Here is an 8978-nt window from a genome sequence, read left to right as displayed (position 1 = left end):
GCACTACAAAGCTGATAAAATAAAATTGGGCCCTGGCTGTAAAGTGGACTGTAACTCTAGCCCCAAATAAAGACTACCCTTCATCTGGGACACTCTTTCAACCTGCGTTCAAGGTAGCGACACTTACTTATTTTGGATTTGAGAAGGTGAACAATTTGCCCCCCCAAGGAAAGTGATATTACCCTTTCCCAGGTAGCCTGTTAAATAATTTGTTGCCAAGTTATAACTACCCAGAAATTATAATGGTCTGGGTGTTCACCTCTTCAAAAATTGTGTCTTCATTTTCAGAAAATATGAGAGAGGTGGATTCTTATTCTGAATGCAGAAGACAACAAGAGACGTTATACTTTATCGACTTATTTACAAGCTTAATACAGAACTACTTAACATGCAATACACTTTAAAATGGATAAGTACGTTGCAACCTTAATGACTATGAAAGATAAAAACAATCTTAGTTCTAATGCAGAATCCAATAAAACCTTAAAAGTACAATGCCACAGCTAATATCAATTTAAGAATACCCATCAGTATTTAATATAATGTAATCCTCAGGTAGATCAGTTGTTGGACAGTTGAATAGAAAAGCTGTTTGCTTTACCATATACAACTCCTTGACAACTAAAGAAACATTATGGGGGTGCTCCCAGCACCCTCTTACAATATTCCCAATTTTCAAAAAGGAAACGGGAACAGTTATACCTTTCTAAACCAGACTACATCATTCTTTAGCAGCAATAGGTGTCTCTTTGATTAACTTCTCCTCCTAGAAAAGTACTCAGTTGTTAAAGAGGATTTATTATCCACACTGTAACCTGTATATGGTCATCATGTTTTTAAGTTTGTGCGTAATATCTTTCCTATTTACCTCCAATTGTTTCTATTTTTTATATAAATGATTTTAAACATTTAACAGAGGATTAGATTTTTAAAAGTCTGTTTTTCTAATTTGTTGAGGTAAGATCTAAGAATGTCCTGAATAGATAAGAGTCAATACCTTCATAAAAGCTTTTAAGTTCCTTTGAAAATTAACTTTCAAGCTTTTTCTTATCTGTTCTCCGTGTGAAGAGAATTTAAAAGGCTCTGGTGCTACTTTTTGCGTGGTACAGACAATATCAGTTTAACACGTTGAAACCAAAGCTGTCAGCTAACGCTGTCCTTGTATATGTTTTAAGGCTTTTGGGTAAAAATGGCTATACATGAATGTGTGTTCACTTTCTCAATCTAAAGCGTAACATCCTAAATACTATCTACTTATTTATGTATTTCCTTCACAACCGAAGAGGACTTTGCAGGTTTGACTGAGCCGAGATTACCTCAGTCTCATCCCAAGAAGATGCCAAAGTCACTGAAACTTTCTGTGGTATTTATCTCTCTCTTAGGTGCATCATTAGTTGGCAACATCAGTTAAATACATCTAGATTAAGATTCCATTTTAGATTCATAATTTGCAGAGGCAAGTTCACTAAGAATCCCACATATTTATGAGGGGTTGCATTCGGAATTTGGATGAATTTAAAATTGCTTATCCTCCAACCTGCAGATGTGCCCAGAGAAAGCAGAGAATCTTCACAGCCAAGGATGCAGCCATCACAGCAGACAGCTACGATCTTACCCATAGATCTGGATACGCAGGGGGACGCTTTCCGAACTAATCCCACAAGCATTGGAAAGATAAGCAGGGTGATCAAGATAGGAAAGACCCCCCCACCATTAGAAAACACAAAGGAAGATGCAAGAAGCCCCCCTGAAGTCTGAAAGGAAAACCCCCAGAGACCAGTGTGTTCTCATTGCAATGAAATGTGCCATTCCAAGCCTGAGCGCTGGAGGTTGTGAGGGAAACCCGGTGGCCTAACAGAGCCCATATGAGCAATTCCTTGAAGGATGCCCCAATGGGTATTCCAGCAGAACAGGCAGAGGTACATGCTGTAGAACTTTACCCCTTGTAGGACCTGGCATCACATGTGTCTGAGCTGGACAAGCTTACATTTAGGCACAGGTAGGGAGATAAATCCCCAGAAGGTCTCTGGAAGCAAGTCTGTTATCTATTGTACTACTCCAGTACACTCAGTCTTTAATATTACAGGGGAACCCAAACCTACCCCTTAAGTCCTTCCCAAAGACCAAAGCCCGATCAGCAGAGCAGAAGAAAGATTTGTGTTTGCATTCCTTCATAGAGTCCATTGAGCTGTTTCGGGCCCTATCATGGTAAGAACTGTCCCTGAATGACCAGTAGCAGAAATCAATTTTGTCCTTTGGTTGGCAGAAAAAAAAGAGGCCAACACCAACTAGCAGAAATCTGCAGGAGAGCAGAAAGCTGGGGAAGGTCCAGAGGCATAGAAGAATGAAATAGCACCCATAAAAATTGAGTGACGGCTGCTCAAATGTAGCAAGGATGAACCAGAAAAGGTTAATAGAATTTCAGATAGACTTATAGAATATCTCAGATTTAATTGGGAACAGAGATGTCCCAGAGCAGGAAAAGAGACAGAGAGGAAGATGCCTTATGTAGTGGAATCGTTGTGGGTGGAGATTAGGAACAGCAAAGGGAGGAAGACGCTGGTGGGTGTCGTCTATAGGCCCCCGAATAATGATCTGGAGGTGGGGCGGGCTGTTAACGCGCAAATAAGTGCGGCGTGCAGGAATGGAACGGCGATAATTATGGGGGATTTCAATCTACATATTGATTGGTCGACCCATGTTGGACATGGTGGGCTCAAGGAGGAGTTCTTGGAATGCTGCCGGGATAGTTTCCTTGAACAGTGTGTGTTGGAGCGAACGAGGGAGCGAGCTATCTTGGATCTGGTGTTATGTAATGAGGCGGGTAGAATTAGGGACCTTGCGGTGAAGGATCCTCTTGGGGAGAGTGATCATTGTATGGTGGAGTTTCTGGTGCAGATGGAGGAGGAGAAAGTGGGTTCCCGGACACGTGTCCTTTGTTTGAACAGAGGGGAGTACGGTAGGATGAGAGAAGAATTGGCGAATGTTGACTGGGGGAGCGTGTTGTAAGGTAGGTCTGCTGAGGAGCAGTGGAGGATCTTTAAGGAGATCTTTCTTGGTGCTCAGCAGGAATTTATTCCAATGGTTAAAAAGGACCGTAGGAGGAGAGGTAATAAGCCGTGGATAACGAAGGAGGTGAAGGAAAGTGTTAAATTAAAAGCGGAGGCGTTTAGAGTAGCTAAGAGTAGTGGGTGAGAAGAGGATTGGGAGAGGTTTAAATGTCAACAAAGATTGACAAAGAAGTTGATAAAGAAGGGTAGGAGAAACTATGAAGCTGGGCTAGCGCTTAATATAAAAAAGGATAGCAAGAGTTTTTATGAATATATAAAAAGGAAGAGGCTGGCTAGGGTGAACGTTGGACCCTTAGAGGATGAGAGGGGGGACTTAGTGGTAGGGGATGGGGAAATGGCTGAGGTCTTGAATAACTTTTTTGTTTCAGTCTTCTCGGAGGAGGACGTGAATAATTTGCCGGGTGTTAGTGATGGAAAGGTGGTAGAACTGGAGGGTCTCAATGACATTATTGTTACTAGAGAGGCGGTGCTCAACAGACTGGAGGGACTGATTGTGGACAAGTCCCCAGGACCGGATGGAATGCATCCAAGGGTTCTGAAAGAAATGGCGGAGGTGATAATGGATGCCTTGGTGGTTATTTTCCAAACGTCGCTGGATTCCGGGGAAGTGCCGGGAGATTGGAAAATGGCTAATGTTACACCGTTGTTTAAGAAGGGTGGCAGGCAAAAGGCAGGGAATTATAGGCCAGTTAGTTTAACGTCTGTTGTAGGTAAAGTGTTAGAATCCGTCATCAAGGAGGAAATAGTGAGGCATCTTGAGGGGAATTGCTTGATAGAGCAGACGCAGCACGGTTTCGTTAAGGGGAAGTCGTGTCTGACAAATTTATTGGAGTTCTATGAGGATGCGTCTAGGGTGGTGGATAGAGGAGAACCAGTGGATGTGGTCTTTCTTGATTTTCAGAAGGCGTTTGACAAGGTACCTCACAAGAGGTTATTGCAGAAGGTAAGGTGGCATGGAGTTGGGGGTAGGGTGTTAGCGTGGATAGAGGATTGGTTGTCAAATAGGAGGCAGAGAGTGGGGGTTAATGGGTGCTAATCGGATTGGCGGTTGGTGACTAGTGGAGTGCCCCAGGGGTCGGTGCTGGGGCGTCAGCTATTTAGCATTTATATAGATGATCTGGAGGAGGGAACCGAGTGTATGGTGTCGAAATTTGCTGATGACACCAAGATTGGTGGAACGGCAAATTGCGCGGAGGGTGTGGAGAGTCTGCAGAAGGATCTAGATAGGCTGGGCGAATGGGCCAGGAACTGGCAAATGGAATTTAATGTTGGCAAGTGCGAGGTGGTCCACTTTGGTGGGAATAATGGTAGGAAGGACTATTACTTACATGGCGAACAACTGCAGCAGGCAACGGTGCAGAGGGACCTCGGGGTCCTTGTGCATGAGTCGCAAAAACCCAGCCTGCAGGTGCAGCAGGTGGTCAGGAAGGCTAATGGGATGCTGGCCTTCATAGCGAGGGGGATTGAATATAAAAGTAGGGAGGTCTTGCTGCAGCTGTAAAGGGCATTGGTGAGGCCACAGCTGGAGTACTGTGTGCAGTTTTGGTCGCCGCACTTACGCAAGGATATTTTGGCCTTGGAGGGAGTGCAGAGGAGGTTTACTAGGCTGATACCGGAGTTGAGGGGGTTGAGCTTTGAGGAGAGGCTGAATAAACTAGGCTTGTACTCGTTAGAGTTTAGAAGAATGAGGGGAGATCTCATTGAGATGTATAAGATGATGAATGGGATGGATAGGATAGAGGTGGAGAGACTCTTCCCGCTCAGAAAGGACAGTAGGACTAGGGGGCACAGCCTCAAGATAAAGGGGGGGCGGTTTAGAACGGAGTTGAGGGGGAACTTCTTCACTCAAAGGGTGGTGAATCTCTGGAATTCTCTGCCCGTTGAAGTGGTGGAGGCTGCCTTGCTAAATATTTTTAAGACGCGGGTTGATGGGTTTTTGATAAGCGAGGGGATTAAGGGTTATGGGGAGAGGGCGGGAATGTGGAACTGAGCCACGACAGATCAGCCATGATCTTATTGAATGGCGGGGCAGGCTCGAAGGGCTAGATGGCCTACTCCTGCTCCTATTTCTTATGTTCTTATGTGGTCTAACAACCCAAAGGAAGGCAAGTTATTAAACTAGGAAAGGAAAATGTTAAAAAATTGTCTAAAATATGGCTACTAGAAAACTTCTTTCTGACATTAAATGAGACAAAACACAGAGGACCAGACAGGAAGAGAGATGCCTCACCCTGTTGAAAAGCCACAAAAGAGTATGGCTAGAGCTGCACCTCCACTGGAAGGCAGGAATGTTCCAGGGTACATTCAACCAGTTAGGAGAGCACCCACTCCTGAGCCATTGGCCACGGTTAGAAAGCTAATAATTGGTTTAGCTGACAGCTTTATGGCAAATTTTAATGGGGACCAGGGAAGTTCCCAAATTGGCCCAGAAAGGGTGAGGGTGATGTCTCACTTAGTTGAAAATCCACTGGGAAGTACAGAGAGAACTGCCCATCCACAAGAGGGCAGCAGTGCTTCAAAAGACCTGGAGCCAGCTACCCAGCTGATCAGCCGAAGAATTCCTACCAAATTGGATCCCAGATCCACTCACATTAATGAGTCACAAGGCAATCTGACAAGGCAATGCCCACTCCCATTTAAAATGATCCATAACAACCACTGGGCTCCAGCGTTGGAGACCTATATGTATGGATGAAGGAGAGGCCCCTTCCAGAAGGCCATCTTCCCATCAGTCTGGGCCCAGAAAGGTTGGCTCAAGTTCAGCAGCAGACTACCCACCTGCTGCTGTGCCAACCTAAAGCACCTAGCTATCTGAATCACTCCAGCTGTTCTGGCACCTCAGCTGCAAGTTCCATCAGGAAAAAGATATAAAAGTCTGAGGACAACGGACTCAAGAGCAGCTTCTTCTCTGCTGCCATCAGACTTTTGAATGGACCTACTGTGCATTAAGTTGATCTTCCTCTATACCCTAGCTATGACTGTAACGCTACATTGTGCACCCTATCCTTTCCTTCTCTATGTATGGTATGCTTTGTCTGTAATAGCATATAATAAACAATACTTATCACTGTATACTAATACATGTGACAATAATAAATCAAATCAAGAATCATTAATGTTCCCCATTTTCAAGGTTTGAACAGCTGAACACACATATTACCAAGGCAGACAGGCAGGAGGTAAACTGGACCAAATTCACTCCGCTCCATGATCAAAGGACCTGGCACTCTCAGTCAGAGCAAGATGCCCAATATTTCGTTACAATTAGTCCAGAGCTGCTTAACCATCATACAGAAATGGAACTCTACCCAGATTAAATACCTGGCCCCCATTGATACTGTTTCTACTGGAACTTTGTGCCATTGCCTCCAAGGCTGATTAATCTCTGCATGCCTATTGCTTCATGTGAAGTCAACTCCATTGGTAAAGGGAATTACACAGCATCATTTACAGCCTGCCAAGCTCCATGAAGGAATATCTCATTGGACTTGGGTATATCCCTCTTTTACTGTAGGAGTGAAAGGAAGGCATTGTTGCTCCCCTCCTCCCGCATTTGAGTGTGTACAAATAAACCAACTCTTTGAGTTCATTCTATCTGGACTTTTCTGTGGGGTCACTGACTGCTTGGAGGCTGCACATTCACCCCATATCTGAGTGGGTTTCTCCCCATGTCTGTGTGTGTTTCCTTTGGGTGCTCCGGATTTCTTCCACAGTCCAAAGATGTACAGATTAGGTAGAAATTGTATCACACCAAAAATAAGGGTTTGGGAAGTACACTACATTTATCAAGGGGAAAGCAAATCAAAACATCTTTCTGTTTACAAATGGATGGTCAGAAGACAAATGAGTGCTGTTTAAATTAACCCCACTTCCTGTCTGTAACAAATTCATCCATAGATGTGAGCATTTCAGGCAAGATCACTTGCATTTATTGCTCATCCCAAAATATCTTTGAGGAAGTGGCGATGAGCAACATTCTTCAGCTGCTGCAGGTCATATGATGAAGTTTTGCAGCGTGTTGCTAATGTAGGGATTTCCATCTTGTGATGATGAAGCAGCACTGGTATGTTTTAAAGTCAGGATGGTGCATGACTTGAAAGAGAATTTGCAGATGGTGCTATTTCAAGCTTGCAGAACTTTGTTCTGCTATGCGGTAAAGGTTGATGGTTTGGAAGGTTTTGTCAAAGAAGCCTTGCAAAGTTGCTGCAGTGCATCTTGTAGATGGCATTCACTGGGGTTAGTGGTGGAGGGAATGAATGTTTGAGTTGATGCATGAATGTCAGTCAAGCAGATGTTCTGTCCTGGATTGCAATGAACTTCTTGAGAGTTATACTCTTTCAGGCAAATGTACTGTATTCCATCACACTTCTGATTTGTGCTTTGTAGATGGTGGAAAAGCTTTGGGAGTTAAGGGGCGAGTCACTAGTTGTCATAGAATCCCCACAATACAGAAGGAGGCCATTTGGCACATCTGCACCGACCACAACCCCACTCAGGCTCTACCCCCACAATCCCACATAATAACCTGCTAATCCCCTTGACATTAAAGTCAAATTATCAACTTTGGACTGTGGGAGGAATCTGGAGCACCCAGAGAAAACCCATGCAGACATAGGAAGAATGTGCAGCCCGCATACAGTGACCCAAGGCCGGAATTGAACCTGGGTCCCTGGCGCTGTGAGGCAGCAGTGCTAACACTGTGTCATCTTATAGAATATCCAGTCTCTGACCTGCTCTTGTAGTCACAATATTTATGATTTTGATGGTGGGGTTAGATTCAGCGATGGTAATGTTATTGAACGTCAGGGGTGATGTTAGCTTCTCTCCTGTTGGAAACAATTATTGGCCAGCACGTGTGTGGCATGAATGTTTCTTGCAATTTAACTGCCCAAATCTGAATATTGTCCAAGACTTCTTGTATGTAGACACAATCTACTATTTTCCTCATCAGTTATGGAAGGCTTTTTCAAGATTTTTGGTATAACTTTAATATATAAAAAGTAATGATTCTGCTCCAGACAGGAATGTGAAGTTAAAATCATCATTGGATCAGACATGATCTTGAGTGGAAAAGTAGGCTTGAAGGGCTAACTGGCCTACTACTGCTCCTAGTTCTTAAATTCTTATGCTTTTAAAGATGGAGTACTCCAAGGAACTGGGTAACTACTTAAATTTCAAAGCTGAATGATCACTCTTTTATTGGTTATATTTGAGTGGCAGCATATGTGGGGAAAATCCTGTTTTGGGTTTAATTGTGCTTCTCCGTAACAAATTACTTGCTTTATGGAAAATCTATCCCTTCCACTTAAACACAACGTGGGAATGCAAATTATTTGAAACTGTAAATGAATCAATGCTATCCTCTCAAAAACAATCTTTTGTCCAGCTACTGTATCAGTGAAAGCCACAACACCTGGTATCTTCATGTATCTGCACAGAACTTGTGGCAGAACCTGCCTCTCAAGGATTGACTTCTTCAGCCATCAGCAAATGTGTGGCTTATGAAGACATCCCGATTGAAATAGGCTGTTTGTTGTATGTCCATCATCTTTCGTAGATAGAAGGATGAAAAGATGGAAGAGGGTCAGAAGTACCCAAGCACTTGAATGATGGTTGTGTGCCTTCTAAAAAAGTTACTTTTGTGGACGTTACAAGCTAAACATTTATCTAAGAGGAAATGACAGCAGTGGGGAGTTGTTCTAAAGGCAAAGAACCTGCTCCAAAACATCAAGTTGCAATGTCAGGCATGGTGAGAATGTGCTGCAGCAGATCATACACGCTGCATGGCTGTGATGGTCACTGTGTTGCTCAAATTGATCCGGGGTCACTGAACTACAAATGGGATGCACGCACACACTGCGAAACAACTGCGAGCAGATCCTGTATTTACTTCTTGTATGCAGCTCT

Source organism: Carcharhinus amblyrhynchos, chromosome 1 (genome assembly GCF_965287045.1).
Source record: "Carcharhinus amblyrhynchos chromosome 1, sCarAmb.v2.hapA, whole genome shotgun sequence".
Taxonomy (NCBI): domain Eukaryota; kingdom Metazoa; phylum Chordata; class Chondrichthyes; order Carcharhiniformes; family Carcharhinidae; genus Carcharhinus; species Carcharhinus amblyrhynchos.
The sequence above is the reverse complement of the archived record's forward strand: the minus strand, read 5'-3'. Positions refer to the sequence as shown.